The sequence below is a fragment of the Symphalangus syndactylus genome, chromosome 9, assembly GCF_028878055.3.
Source record: "Symphalangus syndactylus isolate Jambi chromosome 9, NHGRI_mSymSyn1-v2.1_pri, whole genome shotgun sequence".
Classification (NCBI taxonomy): domain Eukaryota; kingdom Metazoa; phylum Chordata; class Mammalia; order Primates; family Hylobatidae; genus Symphalangus; species Symphalangus syndactylus.
The window spans coordinates 65,298,069-65,315,022 of NC_072431.2; the positions used below are offsets into that span (position 1 = coordinate 65,298,069).

At 42.5% G+C, this 16,954-nt stretch overlaps 1 long non-coding RNA gene across 1 annotated transcript in view; it reads right to left on the minus strand.

Moving 5' to 3' along the window:
* Positions 1–14,907, minus strand: part of LOC134731333 (uncharacterized) — a 164,046-nt gene extending 149,139 nt beyond the window's left edge. The window contains exon 1 of the long non-coding RNA XR_010113517.1: positions 14,829–14,907. This is a non-coding gene — a long non-coding RNA (uncharacterized lncRNA). The remainder of the gene's footprint in view (positions 1–14,828) is intronic.
* Positions 14,908–16,954: the final 2,047 nt, after the last annotated feature.

The window sequence follows — 16,954 nt, forward strand, 5'->3', positions numbered from 1 at the left end:
CAGCAGGAGCCCTCGTGTTCCAGTCCCTGTGACTCACCCTGCCTCGGGGATGGACTTCTTCCTGTAATGAGGATGCACTTGTCAGAGGGATGTTCATTTTTTAGTGTTCTTAAGCATACACAGAAAATGAGTCTAACAATATGACATCTGTGGCTATCTCTGCAGCATGTGTTATATGATGCTTTTATTCTTTTTGGTTGGTTTGTTGGAATTTTCTATATTTTCCTTTTTTTTCTTTTTGTCTTTTTTTTTGAGACAGGGTCTCACTCTGTGACCCAGGCTGGAGGGCAGTGGTGTGATCTCAGCTCACTACAACCTCCCCCTCCAGGGTTCAAGTGATTCTCCTGCCTCAGCCTCCCGAGTAGCTGCAACTACAGGTGCTCGCCACCATGCCTGGCTAATTTTTGTATTTTTAGTAGAGATGGGGTTTCACTATGATGGCCAGGCTGGTCTCTAACGCTTGGCCTCGAGTGATCTTCCGCCTTGGCCTCCCGAAGTGCTGGGATTACACGTGTGAGCCACTGCCCCAAGCCTATATTTTCATTTTTAACAAAAATGTATATTCCTTCTATAATCATAAAATCAATACATTTTATTAAAAATGGAGGCTTGATCGGTACAAAAATAGAAAGACCAAGAACTGTTATGTGAGAGCATGACAGCGGTGACCATAGGGAACAATAACTTAATTTTACTTTTTTTATTAATTTATTTTTATTTTTATTAATTAATTAATTTATTTATTCATTTGAACTTTTAGTTTTAAGTTCAGAGGTACAAGTGTAGGTTTGTTACATAGATAAACCTGGTCATGGGGGTTTGTTATACAGATCATTTCATCACCCAGGTATTAAGCCTAGTACCCATTAGTTATTTCTCCTGATCCTCTTCCACCTCCCACCTTCCACCTTCTGAAAGGCCCCAGGATGTGTAGTTTCCCCCATGTGTCCATGTGTTCTTACCATTTAGCTCCTACTTGTAAGTGAGAACATGCAGTATTTAGTTTTCCATTCCTGCGTTAGTTCGCTAAGGATAATAGCCTCCAGCTCCATCTGTGTCCCTACAAAGGACATAAGGTTGTTCTTTTTTATGGCTGCATAGTATTCCATAGCATGTATGTGCCACATTGTTTTTATCCAGTCTATCATTAATGGACATTTATGTTGATTCCATGCCTTTGCTATTGTGAATAGTGCTGCAATGAATATATGCATGCATGTGCCTCTACAATAGAATGATTTATATTCCTCTGGGTATATACCCAGTAATGGGATTGTTGGGTCAAATTATATTTCTGTCTTTAGGTTTCTGAGGAATTGCCACACTGTCTTCCACAATGGCTGAACTAATTTATAGTCCCTTAATTTTACATTTTAAAATAAAGAGGGTAGTTTGATTGTAACTCAAAGGATAAATGCTTGAGGGATGGATACCCCATTCTCCATGATGCACTTAATTCACATTGCATGCCTGTATCAAAACATCTCATGTACTCCATACATATATACACCTACTATGTTCTCACAAAAATTAAAAATTAAAAATAACATAAACATAAATAAAGCTGATGATCCTCCCCTTCCCCTCAAAAAGTGGAAATTTGCACAGCTACAGTGGAATGAGGGACGGACTTGGGTGAGTGGGAAAGTCGGAGCTACAGGGCCATACCTCTGAAGCACTCACAGCCAATGATGAGAAAATCAGAGTCATAGAGCTCAGACCTGGTAATGCAAGATGAGCCACTGCAGTTAAAGAAATCAATGCACTAAGGGAAAAAAAAAAGAAATCCCGACTTGATGCTGGACAAGGAAAATCTTATACATCCGGATTATTATCATAATATCGATAATTCCCATGTGAGAGGAAGCTGGAGCTCGGAGAGGTTTGGTTAATTTCCCCAAGATTCGCTCTCCATTGTAAAGATGCCAATTACATCCTGCTTTTCTAATTCCATATCCTCAGGCCTTTCTACTCCTTGTCTACTTATTAGCTCTCCAGCTGGGGTGACTCAGTATATGGTGATGCTATTAACCAAGAAAGGGAAGACCGAGGAGGGAGAGATAATGAGCTCTGTTTTGGACAGGATGAGTTACTGTGAATGTCACGCATGCAGCTCTGCTGCTGGAATAACACGAAGGGAGAGGCATCATTTCATGTGAAAGCCCACTGTTTCTGTCACCTCGTTCCTGTCAGTCAAATGAGGAAAGAAAATCATGTTTCTAGAACCCTGCTGGTGGCTGTCTTTCTCCCAGGATGAAATCACCTAGTGAGGATGACATTGGCAATGAGGCTGTGACAGCACCTTCTCTGAGTCATCCATGAGCCAAATAGCATCAGGATCATTTCTTGGCATCCACCCTCCTCCCAGCTCTTGGATGGGGGAATTCCCTGCACCCTTGGGATGGAGGTGGAATGGGAGAGCAATGACAGCCTTATTGAATTATCCCTGAACCTTCCAGATTCACCTTCCCTGTCGTGGCCCTAAACAACTAGCCTTATGGGAATTTTACCAGGGCTTAGTTTTTTCCTTAAGGTTGACAAACATAGCATCTGGAATAATTCTGTTTTTGTACACAGATCATTTTGCCAAGACTGATTATGAAGCTTCCAAAAACCACCACCACAACAAAAATATATCCAGCCAAACTAATGCAACCTGTGTGTGATCCATTTTTTGCACAAGAGTCAGTTGTTGAACTTCAAGCTTATTTTTTTAAGCATATCTATATGGAAAACAATAGTAGTGTACTATCTGTATTTCCAGTTGAGATCGTATTATATGCCTGTATCCTGTATATTTTTATTTTTGTATCAGATGGGGATTCAAACTCACACTCTGCCACTTTTCGGTTCTATTCCCTTGGGTAAGTAAGTTTCTAAACCTTAATTGCCTCATGTATAAAATCGTTATAACAATATCAATTTTACTCTTGTGAGGATCCTATTAAATGAGACAATGCATAGAAAACATTAGTACAAATCTCAGAGCATCACAAGTGCAAAATAAATAGCAGCTATTATCAATATTCTTCTGCAAAAGACAGTATTGACACAATTTACCCCAATTGTGTATATAAGATGCTTTCTTTTCTTCTTTTTTCTTTTCCTTTTTTTTTTTTCTGAGGCAGAGTCTCGCTCTGTCACCCAGGCTGGAGTGCAGTGGCACCATCTCCGCTCACTGCAAACTCCACATCCCGGGTTCATACCATTCTCTGCCTCAGCCTCCCAAGTAGCTGGGACTACAGGCGCCCACCAGCACGCTCGGCTAATTTTTTTTATTTTTTAGTAGAGACGGGGTTTCACCGTGTTAGCCAGGATGGTCTTGATCTCCTGACCTCATGATCTGCCCGCCTCGGCCTCCCAAAGTGCTGGGATTACAGGCGTGAGCCACCACGCCCGGCTCATATGATGGTCTTTCATGAGGACATTGCCTTGTACACAATTCCCATGTGGTTTTCGTGTTTAAGAATGAATGTGGCTGCCATGATGCATTTCAAGGCCTTCTTGGGTCTTCCTCTACAAGACTGCACAGAACTCCCTACTCCAGCATTTATGCAAGTAGAGTCTGTTATCAACATGCAACAACAGCAGTGTCTATCAAGTAGGAATCAACTCTAGATAGTAAAAAAAAAAAAGAAAAAAAAAGAGAGAGCAGAGATCACTTTTTGTTTTATGTCCCGATGTGTCCCAATCATCTGGTACACAGTAGGATCCTAAAGATTGAATAAATAAATCACCTTCTATAAGCCAAATACCATGCAAGAGGCTTTGCCGCTCTGCTTCTGTAGAGGAGTCAGAGATCTCCTTCAACACACCTTTAGCTCTTAGCCTGTGGGCTCTATAATTGGATCTAGAAACCAAACTGACACCAGGCAGATTAGCAAGAGCAAACTATATAAATTTTCTTAGTTTTATCTGTACATGGGGATCTTCACAAGAGAGTGAAGACCAAAGAAGTGGCGAAAGCAAGATGCTTTTGTACTATTTAGACAAAAAACGATACAATTGAGAAGAAATGGCAGGACAAAGAAAATCTGGCTGGGGGCAGTGTATTTTCTAGAGGAGTTACTACGAGATGTATAGGGGAGTGAAAAAGAGGTTGAAGATAAGGTTTACATCTTTTTTTTTTTTTTTAAGACTGAATCTCGCTCTGTTGCCCAGACTGGAGTGCAGTGGCATGATCTCGGCTCACTGCAACCTCTGCCTCCCAGGTTCAAGCGATTCTCATGCCTCAGCCTCCACAGTAAGTGGGACCACAGGCACGTGCCACCACAACCGGCTAATTTTTGTGTGTGTTTTTAGTAGAGATGGGGGCAACATGGGTTACGTAATTAAGTATGTTTATTCAGGTCTTTTGCGGCTTTCCATCCCAAGTCTCTGGTGGTAGAGTTATTTTCTCACCCTGGTATGAGAAATCTTTCATACTTGCTACGTGTAGGAAAAGACAGGCCAGCCAGTCCTTTCTGAAACTACAATTTCTCCAATGTTTTCAACTTGAAATAATCGAGATCCCAATATGGTATGTTTTGAGATGGCACTTCCTTCACCCCTTTATGTCCTTTAATTTTCCCGTCTCCTTGAAAACTAACTGATTCTTATATCAGGACAGGCTAACTTGTGCTATGGTAACAAATAACCCTCCAATCTTAGCAACTTATAACAACAACAGATTCTTACTCCACTTCTCTAATTGTTGATCAGCTGATAGCTTAGGTCCCAGGTTTTCTGACCCCAAGACCCAGGAAATGGAGCAGCCACTCTTGCTAGTCTCAGGGATGCAGACACAGAGAGAGAGCAGGTGAATCACAAGCTGTCTCTCAGCTCACAGCTAGAAGTGACATGTGCACCTCCATTTCACTGGCCTAGCATGTCACCTGGCCATGCCTAATATCAAAGGGGATGGGATGAGGGGAGTGACATTCTATTAAGCTCCTGGAAGAAGAAATAGAATTTCTGTGAAGAGTCCTTGTTTCCTCACAAGGGAAACTGAGGCTCTTAGTTAAGTCACTCAGCCAGTTGTTCAGGAATTGAATATTGATCCGACTCTAAGGCACTGGTGTACAATTTGTCTTTTTGGTCAGCTTGCTTCTAATGTCTTCATGGTGCCCGATAAGGCTGGTCTTTGTAGGAGATCTGCTTTTTCCTAGACCTGAATAGTCCAAGTAAACAAAACCAGGTTGCCATTGCCTATAAATATCAAATTCCAGGGAATTGTCTCCTAGGCAAGAGGGCTCTCTCCAGAACCACATGAATTGCTAGTTGGCAAGGCCCCAGGCAACACCAAGAAGCTGGCCTTTATCACTCAGATGTGGCCCAGATTTCCAAGCTGTTGAGATCCAAGTGCCAAATGGTATCAGGATTCTTTGTGGAGAAGCTGTCCTTGTAATCCCGGGAGATAATCTCTATTATGTAAGAGAGGAAGGGAGCTTGCCAGAGATAAAAATGCTCACACAAGGCCAAAATTCCCCTGAAAGTAAGTTTAAAGGGACAGTGGTGGCAGAACAAAGTTTTCACATGACCACAAGGCCACTTAATCCAATCCCAAGCCTCCATTTCCAAAATGGCCGGCTGGCTCAGCTTTCTGCCCTACAAAACCGAAACGCAAATGTTGTTACTGGTGCTCCAATTTCAGTAAACTCTTAGAATATTTCTACTTATATAAATGTAATGGAGGAGGCAAAAGTGTATACCTTCTTTTTTTCTAAAACAATCACTTAGTAACTCATTACTCATCAGCTGACATTTGGAAATAGCATAGTGGCCTGAAGTCAAATCTTTTTTCGTTTCTTCAATGATTCTCCTTCACTTACAGAGTGAGTCTCCATTGTATTTTTTAAGCAGACTGTGGAAACTCACAATTCACAGGTCATGAATTGTTGGTTTCTGCATCCTCAGCTACTGAAACCTTATCCAAACCGCTTATAAGAATCTGAGTATCGGTTGTTTTTAGCCTCTTATGTTGCCTAGCCATCTCTTATGTATTAGAGTATCAGGCTGGGCACGGTGGCTCACGCCTGTAATCCCAACACTTTGGGAGGCCGAGGCAGGCAGATCACTTGAGGTCAGGAGTTCCGGACCAGCCTGACCAACATGGAGAAACGCTGTCTCTACTAAAAATACAAAATTAGCCGGGCTTGGTGGCGCACACCTGTAATCCCAGCTACTCGGGAGGCTGAGGCAGGAGAATCGCTTGAACCCGGGAGGCAGAGATTGCGCCATTGCACTCCAGCCTGGGCAACATGAGTGAAAAATTCTGTTGCAAAAAAAAAAAAAAAAAAAAAAAACAACTGTAAGTTTAATAGGCGAGAGAAAGAGAACAAGCTCTCTCTCCTGCAGAGATGGAGGGGCTCCCAAATGGGTCTTCCAGTTTCATGGTGAAATGTACGGGGTTTTATAGACTAGCTTGAGGAGGTGGTGTCTGATTTACAGAGTCCAAAAGATTGGTTGGACAAGTTGTGCCATTTACATAGCAGGTGAAGAAGCTGGCCATCCCACCCTCATCCTGCATTATGAATATGGGGTCTCTACCTGGCCGGCGCCATGTTGCCTCTTCCTTTACTGTACACATGGTTGACAAAGAAGAGGGAAGATGGAGCCGCCATGTTGAACATGCCTGGCACCCAGGTAGCTTTTTCTGATTGGCACAGCTGCCAGCATTTCACGCGTGCAAGCTTCCAGCTTGCTTATCTATGTCAGCAGCTCGATTTTACAGGCTGCTCTTTGTTAGAGAAGAAAAGATTTGGCCAGATGTGGTGGCTGAGGCCTGTAATCCCAGCACTTTGAGAGGCTGAGGCCAGCGGATCATGAGGTCAGGAGATCGAGACCATTCTGGTCAACATGGTGAAACTCTGTCTCTACTAAAAATACAAAACATAGCTGGGTGTGGTGGCACATGCCTGTAATCTCAGCTACGTGGGAGGCTAAGGCAGGAGAAGGGCTTGAACCCAGGAGGCGGAGGTTGCAGTGAGCCGAGACTGCACCACTGCATTCCAGCCTGGCAACAGAGCAAGACTCTCTTCAAAAAAAAAAAAAAGAAAGAAAGAAAGAAATGATTTGTGGTGAAGCCCCATCTCTAATAAAAATACAAAAAAAAAATAGCTGGGCATGGCGGTGGGCACCTGTAATCCCAACTACTTGGGAGGCTGAGGCAGAAGAATTGCTTGAACTCTGGAGGCAGAGGTTGCAATGAGCTGAGATCACACCACTGCAGTCCAGCCCGGGTGACAGAGCGAGGCTCGTCTAAAAAAAAAAAAAAAAAAAAGAAAGAAATAATTTGAGGTCTTCTTTTTATTAAAATGGAAACCTTACCAAGGACTTACCCTCACTAACTGCCTAATTTTTTTTTAGCTCCTGTATCTCCACTGACTGCTCACACTATGCTTACATGAGTCATCTACAAGAGGGCGCTAACCTGCCCTTAAACTGAATTTTCTGACATTGACGACATGCCTGTCCTCCCACATCCACCTGTCTCCAGGTCTCTGACATTTACCTTTCTCATTGGCATGCAGGAAAATGATCCCCCTTACTTATTATTTGTGTTAGTGTCAGGGGTAAAATGAGGTGGTACTTGGCACCCATAGCTGAGTCACTTTGACCATCAGAGACACAGTTTTAATGAGACTGGCTGTGTAAGGCCACGATGGGAAAGGTGAATCTCTAAAGTTCTGGGATAATTCAAGAAGGTTGTCAATGCTCTTCCACCCCACCTTCATCCCCCAAAGTGCTTGGAATGCCCCCATCCAAGAGCCAGGAGCAGGGTGGACGTTAAAAAATAATCCTGATGCTATTTGGCACATGGATGATTCAGAGCAGGTGCTGTCGGAGCCCTAATTTCCCTTGTTTTTGAACTATCATGTCATACTCCTTCGTGCATAACATTTTATCTCTCAGGATCTTCCTTCTTTCCCCCACAAATGACTTTCTGTTGCCTTCCCACCTGTAATGTGGACTATTTAGAACCTCCCCTCCTCTTGCTCTTTCACCCAGGCTGAAGTGCAGTGGTGTGATCATAGCTCACTGCAGGCTCAAACTCCTGGGCTTGAGTAAACCTCTCACCATAGCCTCCCAAGTAGCTGGGACTACAGGTGTGTACTACCATACCCAGCTAACTTTTATTTTTGCAGATATGGGGATCTCACTATGTTGGCCAGGCTGGTCTCGAACTCCTGGCCCCAAGTGATCTTCCCATGTCAGCCTCCTGAAATGCAGGGACTACAGGCATGAGCCACCATGCCTGGCCTTAAATCTGCATTTTGTATTTTCTTCCCATTATATGGTTTGCCTCTAATGGAGACAGGCAGGCAGCATCTCCTCCATAGAAGAGGGACTTCCATAGAGTTAACTTCCAGATCCACAGGGCATAGATTTGCTCAGATCAAAAAGCAGGCTGATGGGGAATGAGGAGTGAGGAAGGATTGAGATGGGAAGTGATATTAGAATCTTCCTTTTTGGCTCTTTCCAGTGTCTGGATAACTTTTTGTGCTAGCCAGGATGACAGATTTCCCGAGAAAAGAAAGAACAGTGGAGCATGAAGGTAGACTAGTTGCTTCCTGCCTCAGTTTCCATTTTGTGCCAATGATAGTGTTACTGGTGGAGGGTGTTCAGGTTCTTGACCTCTTGAACAAAGAATTGGACAAAATGCACAAACAAAACAAGGAAAGAATGAAGCAATAAAAGCAGAGATTTATTAAAAATGAAAATATGCTCCACAGGGTGGGAGCAGGCCCAAGCACAGGGGCTCAAGAGCCCCGTTATCCAGAATTTTCTGGGGTTTAAATACCCTCTGGAGGTTTCCATTGGTTACTTGGGGTACGCCCTATGTAAATGAAGAGGATGAAGTAAATTTTCAAAGCTGGCCGAGCGTGGTGGCTCACGCCTGTAATCCTAGCACTTTGGGAGTCAGAGGTGGGCAGATCACCTGAGATCGAGAGTTCGAGACCAGCCTGACCAATATGGAGAAAACTTGTCTTTACTAAAAATACAAAATTAGCCAGGCGTGGTGGCACATGTCTGTGATCCCAGCTTCTCAGGAGGCTGAAGCAGGAGAATTGCTTGAACCTGGGAGGCAGAGGTTGCGGTGAGCCAAGATCGCGCCATTGCACCCCAGCCTGGGCAACAAGAGTGAAAATCTGCCTCAAAAAAAAAAAGTTACACAGTTATTTACTTAGTGTATGTCCTGTGTAAATGGAGAGCATATTTCCTGTCATAGCTGAAGTGTTTCTATTTGATTTAGTTCAAGGAAGTCCCCCTGAGTCGGCTTATGTTCCCTGTCTCCAAACTCTATTCTCTTGCCTCAGTAGTGTTTGGTTTCAAATTGAGAGTGAGGTAAACCTGCATATGCAGCTATTTTCAAGGAAATAAAGAGAATCTGTACAGTGGATTATCTAGGGTACTCACAGGGGCCAGAGCGAGGTGTGACGGGAAGGTGCTTCAACAATATTCTTACGAAGGGGATCTGTCGTACTGAATTGCCCCCTCAAAGGAGGTAAAGGAAAGAGGGTTTCAAAGCACCATTCAGAGTTTTAAAAAGTGCTCCCCGCTTTTGGGAGACACTGGGGAACTGATACCTGAGAATGTTAAAGTGCGTTGTGGATGGAGTCAGACTCGCAACCCAAGATACTGGAGGGAAGGGCTGACCACCTGCCCTGAGGGTAGAGCCTGAGGACGATGGTCCTGGGATTGGCCAGCAAAGGGTCTGCCAAGCACGGGGAAGACGAGTGTTTCCCGTGGCGCACACGTGGCCAGTACTGCAGAGAGAGCAACTGTGGGTCATCTTGGGTCCTTTTCAATAAGGCTGTCCCAAGGGGCAAAGAGATTCCAGCGAAAAGAGGCTGGAGAATAACAGTTGCGTGCACAGGGCTGAAGAAATACTTGTAAGTCATGACCTACTAGGTGCCTAGACCCCAGGTGGATTTTCCTATTGGCACAGCTGCCAGCATTCAATTCACCCGTGCAAGCTTCCAGCTTGCTTTTCTATGTCTGCAACTTGATTTTACAGGCTGCTCTTTGTTAAAAAAGAAATGATTTGAGGGCTGCTTTTTTTTGTTTTTAAAGGCAAACCTTACTGAGGGCTATCTTCCCCTCACTATCTGCCTAAATAATTTCTTTTTAGCTACTGTATCAGAATCAAACCACCAACAATAGCCAACTTTCCCAGGAGACACTAGGAAGACACAGAAGTCAAACTGGGTGAAGATAATGTTTAGATAGAGCTTTACTTTGGGCAACTGAACCCAGAAAACTTTAACTGTGGCTGCCCTTCATCACCGGAAGATTTATTACATTCTATAAATTTGCCTGGAAAAAGCAGGTTGAAAATACATGAACACCATTAAATTTAGTGGAGTGGAAAACTTCCCTGAAGAGGAGATTGGTGGCCGGGTGCGGTGGCTCACGCCTGTAATCCCAGCACTTTGGGAGGCCGAGGTGGTCGGATCACCTGAGGTCGGGAGTTCAAGACCAGCCTGACCAACATGGAGAAACCCCGTCTCTACTAAAAATACAAAATTAGCTGGACGTGGTGGCGCATGCCTGTAATCCCAGCTACTCAGGTTGCTGAGGCAGGAAAATCGCTTGAACCCAGGAGGCAGAGGTTGCGGTGAGCCGAGATCACGCCATTGCACTCCAGCCTGCGCAACAAGAGCGAAAATCTGTCTCAAAAACAAAAAAACAAAAAACAAACAAAAAGAACAAAACAAGAGTAGAGTGTATTCAAGGGTCTCTGCTAAATAAAGGAGAATTTAAATGTGCTTATTTGGGGGGTTTGGTTTTCTTTAAAAGGGGACCTTGTCTACTCCTCCCTCATTGCTACCCTACAAACTAGTGTCAACCTATATAGTCTTGTTACCAGAAAGGAGTCCTGACCCAGACCCCAAGACGGGGGTTCTTGGATCTCAGGCAAGAAGGAATTTGGGGTGAGTCCATAAAGTGAAAGCAAGTTTATTAAGAAAGTAAAGGAATAAAAAAATGCCTACTTCATTGGCAGAGCAGTGGCATGGACTGCTTGACTAAGGACCCTTATAGTTATTTCTTGATTATATGCTAAACAAGGGGTGAATTACTTATGAAATTTCTGGGAATAGGGTGGGCAATTCGTGGAACTGAGGCTTCCTCCCCTTTTTAGACCATATAGGGTAACTCCCGGACATTGCAATTTGTAAACAACTGTCTCGGTGCTGGTGGGAGTGTCTTTTAGCATACGAATGCACTATAATTAATGTATAATGAGCAGTGAGGATGACCAGCAGTCACTTTTGTCACCATCTTGGTTTTGGTGGGTCTTGGCCGGCTTCCTTACGGCAAACTGTTTTATCAGCAAGGTCTTTGTGACCTGTATCTTGTGCCAACCTCCTATCTCTTCCTGTGACTAAGAATGCCCCTGTTCAAGATGGAGTTGCTGTGGTTCAAATGCCTCTGAGAGTGTCATTGAAGAAATGATTTGACTGAAGTTGAAAAACAGGTACATGTTATTGATTGAAGATATAGGGACAATGCCTGGGTTTACTTGCCAGCACAGTGTAGTCAGCCTCACCATCTCATTCCCTGCCTTCCCCATGGGCAAGTGAGTCCGGCAAGGCCAAATGCCCCCCACATTTGTGCATCTTCTTGGAAATTTCCACTTTATCATGGGAGGCATGTATTTCAAGTTGCACCAGCTGTGTTCTGGGCAACTCTTTGGATGCCTTCTTTTATAAAGTGGCATTGAGAAATTGAGAGGATGCTGAGATAACAATCTACAAACTTGGTTCAAATTTTGACTCTGTTTCTAGCTCTATGAGCTGAGTATATCACCTAACGGTGCTAGGTCTCTGCATGATCAAACTCTAAAACCATGAAGCGTTGTTCTTAGGATTCAATAAAACCATGTCCAGTCTTCCCTTGATATACATGGGGGATTAGTTTCAGGACCCCTGTCTTCCACCTTCTAGTCCCCACCCACCTCGGATACCAAAATCCAAGATGCTCAAGTCCCTTATGCTACAGAATGGTGTAGTGGTTGTGTATAACCTATGTATAACCTCTTGTACACTTTTGATTTTATCTTTAGATTGCTTCTAATACCTTATACAATGTAAATGCTATGTAAATGGTTGTTACACTGTATAGGTTTTTTAATGTGTATTTTTTATTGACTTTTGCTCAATTTGTTTCTTTTTTTTTTTTTTTTTTGATAGATACTGAGTCACTCTCTGTGTCCCGCTGGAGTGAAGTGGTGCCATCATAGCTCACTGCAGCCTCAAACTCCTGGGGTCAAGTGATCCTTCACAGTTCAGCCTCAGTTGCTGAGATCACAAGCACAAGCCTCCCACATATTTTTAATCCTTGGTTGGTTGAATCCATGGATGTGGAACCCACAAATACAAAGAGCAATTGTATGTAAAAATCTTTTGCACAATGCTTGACACATAGCCAGTCCTTGATAAATGATAGTTGAGCATTATGAGTCTATTTTGACAATAAAACAATAACCCTGGGAGTTCACTACTAAGATATTATAGCTCACAAAGTCAATAAATAATAATAATAATAATAATTATCATTTTGAGACAGAGTCTTGGTCTGTTGCCCAGGCTGGAGTGCAGTGGCGCAATCTTGGCTCACTGCAACCTTTGCATCCCAGGTTCAAGTGATTCTTGTGCCTCAGTCTCCCACTCAATAAAAAATTCTTGAATAGGACTCAATCAATGGCTGCGAGTTAATGGACAATCAATGCTCAGCTTACTTGGAGTCCAGGTAGCACTGAGTGTGGTTGAAAAGGGAAAACTTAATATTCAGCCTATTCCAGAACGCTTACATGATCATGTGTTTCTAAACACTAAAGCTAAAACTTTTGGACATTTCGTCTCTGCCTTTCCACTCCCTTTTACATGGCTGCCAGCCTACTTAAACATTCTTCTACTTCTCATTGGTTTGTTCCAGTGAAAAGGTTTGTTGAATAAGCCACTGAAAATTTCAAAGCCATGTTGGAAATACCTAAGTAAGCAATGCACAGCTTTACAAACAGAGGATATTAAAGATATAAACTGTGGATTGAAAGAGATAAAAATGTGGTACATGGCTGTGCGTGGTGGCTCACGCCTGTAATCTCAGCACTTCGGGAGGCCGAGGCAGGGGGATCATGAGGTCAGGAGTTCGAGACCAGCCTGGCCAACATAATGAAACCCCATCTTTACTAAAAATATAAAAAATTAGCCAGGTGTGGTGGTGGGCACCTGTAATCTCAGCTACTTGGGAGGCTGAGGCAGGAGAATTGCTTGAACCCGGGCGGCAGAGGTTGCAGTGAGCTGAGATCACACCATTGCACTCCAGCCTGGGTGACAGGGCGAGACTCCATCTCAAAAAAAACAAATGTGTACATATACACCACGGAATACTATGCAGCCATAAGGAACAAGATTATGTCCTTTGCAGGGACATGGATAGAGTTGGAAGCCGTTATCCTCAGGAAACTAACACAGGAACAGAAAACCAAACACCGCATGTTTTCACTCATACGTGGGAGCTGAACAATGAGAACACATGGACTCAGGAGGGGAACATCACACACCGGGGCCTGTCAGGGAGGGGGAGTGGTGGGGGGAGGGACAGCATCAGGATAAAGACAAATAGCTAATGCATGCAGGGATTAATACCTAGGCGATTGGTTGACAGGTGCAGCAAACCACCATGGCATACATTACCTATGTAACAAACCTGCACGTCCTACACATGTACCCTGGAACTTAAAAAAAAAAAAAAAGAGAGAGAGAGAGAATGGCCAATTAAAAGTATGTGAAGCATTGCATGGAGCCAGTGGCTCTTTAAGGGATCTCGAGTTCTTCACATGCCACACAAGCCTTCCAGCAGGTACAGCGTGTCGTCCCTGGAAGCTCCCAAAATGCTCTTCGTGGAGTGGGTTAACCCCTTCTCTACCAAGAATTCTCACTCAGGAGGAGCAAATGTTCACCGAACTGCCTGCCAAATACCCATCTCCAGACTCAGCGTCATGATTTCGAGTCCTTCCTACGTGGTCCCTCTCTCCTGTAGCCTCCTGAGCTTTTCCGTGTTCCTCTTTCTCTTCCTTTGATGGGAGCACCAGGCTGTTAATGGGGCTAGGGTTCCCATAGGCTTCAATGGCACCCGGGTGAGTCTTGTTAAGCCTGTGGCCCATGTTCCCATCCCAACTTATTTATGTGAACAACCCTTCTCCTGAAACACTTAAAAGCAGATATTTATTTTTATCGCCATTACAACAATAACATTTTATGACTGCCCACAAAATTCCAGATTCTGTATTAAAGGTTTCACATGTATTACCTTGTTGAATCCTCAAACCAGGAATTAGCAAACGCTTTCCACAAAGGGCCTGATAGTAACTCTTCGAGGCTTTGCAGGCCATCTGGCCCCTGTCGTAGCTACTCAACTCTGCCACTGAAGCATAAAAATAGCCATAGACAACATGTAAATAAATGAGGTTGGCTGTGTTCTCGTATAACTTTATGTAGAAAAACAGGCGGCAGGGGTGAGCTTGCATGCGGGTGGCAGTTGGCTGACCCCTGCTCTAAACACCAATGGAAGTAAGCAGGTTGTTAATACCCATTTCACAGATGAGTAAATGAAGCATACAGAAGAGATCAAGCAACTTTGCAAAGATTGGACAGGTTGTAAATGGCAACCCAGGGTCTGTATGATACCAGGTCCTGTGTAAACACTGTGTCCTAGCGGCTGCAAATGAAAAAGACATAAGCCTTAGAAAACAGAGGGATGGAGGACAGGCACTTTCTCCAGCAGCCTGCCCCTTCCTCATGACCACAAGCTTCCCCCTGAGTTCTGCACCAGCAACTCACCTTTCCTTGTGGGCTGGGATCCTGCTCATGGCAGCAATTGCTTCTAGTGCTCTGATGTGATTGTGAGGCAGGCAGGTTGATTATTGTTCTCTCTTCTGTACTAGAATGCAACTTCCAGGAGCTCTCTAGATAAAGACAACAGCTATTTCTTACTTTTCCAGGAATGTAAATAATATTTATTGCTACATGTGTTAATGGCATTTATTGATTGAATAATGAAATTATTCAGTGTGCGTGTCTCTAGCATGTGTGTATATGCCAGACTAATATATAATATTATATATTATATAATTATTATTATAAGATATAAGTATTACATATTATATTATATAAAATGATATAATTATTATATAGTATATAAAATGATACAATTATTATGTATCATATAAAATGATATAATTATATATCATATAAAATAATATAATCATATAGTATGTAAAATTATTATATAGTATATAAATACTGTAATTATTACATAGTATATAAATACTGTAATTATTATATAGTATATAATAATGTAATTATTATTGTATATTATATCTTATATAAAATAATATTATTATTGTATATTATATATTATATAAAATAATATTATTATTGTATATTATATCATATATTATATAAGGTACTATAATTATTATATATTATATACATAATATAATTATAGATTATTATCTATTATATTATACTATTATAGATTATTATAATATATTATGTACACTACATAATTATATATTACTATAAAATATGTATTATATATTATCTATTACCAAAATATTATATTTTATCTATTTTATAATGTATCATAAAGTCAATAAATAATTCTTTTTTCAGACAGTCTTGCTGTACATACAAGACTGTATATACAGTTGTATATGCTGTATATACGAGACAGTCTTGTATGTATAATACATACTATATTATATATTATATAGTGCACTAAGTACTGGAAATATACCATGAAACAGTAAAAATGACAGGTCCTGGTATTAGCCTTGTTGAAATGATCATCTTCACCTGTGTGTGACTGATGACATTTTCACTTAGGTCTATACAGTTTATCTGGTTCCTGTTTGAATTATTCTGATGGGCTCTTGCAACCTGAGATCAATATTATTAACTTCACGTTAAGGGTGGAAAAGCTCAGGCTGAGAGTTGCACAGAGTTGCAGAGGGTCACACAGTGACAACGTCGGTGCTTAAGCTGAGTCGCTGGCTGGGGACCTCTGTCTCCTGACCCCCACATCCTTTCCTACCACACCTTGCTGCTCCGCTATTACAGGGCAATGCCCTGGGCCATTCTCTCTCACCACCTCCAGCTGGCAGCATCTTTGTCTTTTTGTCTGAACTTTATTTAACCTGGCTCCCTTCCAGGCCCTCTGGTAGCTGTCCCAGTTCTCCTTTGCTATCTGCCCAGCATCTCCCAGGTTCATTTCTTAAGCTCTTATCCTTCTTTGACAGCCAAATGCCCTCTATTTTATTTTCTCCCTTGGGCACCCTCACAGGATGGAGAAAAGCCGAGAGATTGTTCAGTTTCTTAACAGGAGCTGCTTTCAATTCAGCCACAGCTGCTATACCTTTCAGAAGTGAGATGGATCCCAAGACAGATGGCTCAGCAGTGACTATTTTAAGCCCCAGAGTCACAAGAACAGATCCAAAATAACTCAGTCCAGCAGGGGTCAAATGCAGAGCAGAGCTTGCTGGCTTTAAAGAAAGCATGACCCTAGATCTTTGAAGTCACTGAGTTAAGTCAGCACTGGTGTTTTCCAGTTAGTAAGACTCTTTCAGCACAGTGTTCTGTACTGATGTTTCAGGACAGACTTGCCACTATGTTCTGAAAAAATCTTTCTCTGATACTTAAAAGCTCTTATTTGAATATTTATTGCTGCTATCAAGATTTGTACCAGGGGATCTTCTGTTTACCCTTATGCATCAATCAGAAAATTGCAACAATAACACCGTATAAGAAAATATCTCATAATTCAGTGACTTTCAGCAACACATTCTTTTTCACAAGCCTAGACTTGGCTTGGGGTCAGCTGATCTGGACTCAGCCTGGCTGATCTTGGCTTCAAGTTGTGGATTTGCTTCTGTTGCCTTACTTAGCTGTCATCCTCCTCGGATCAG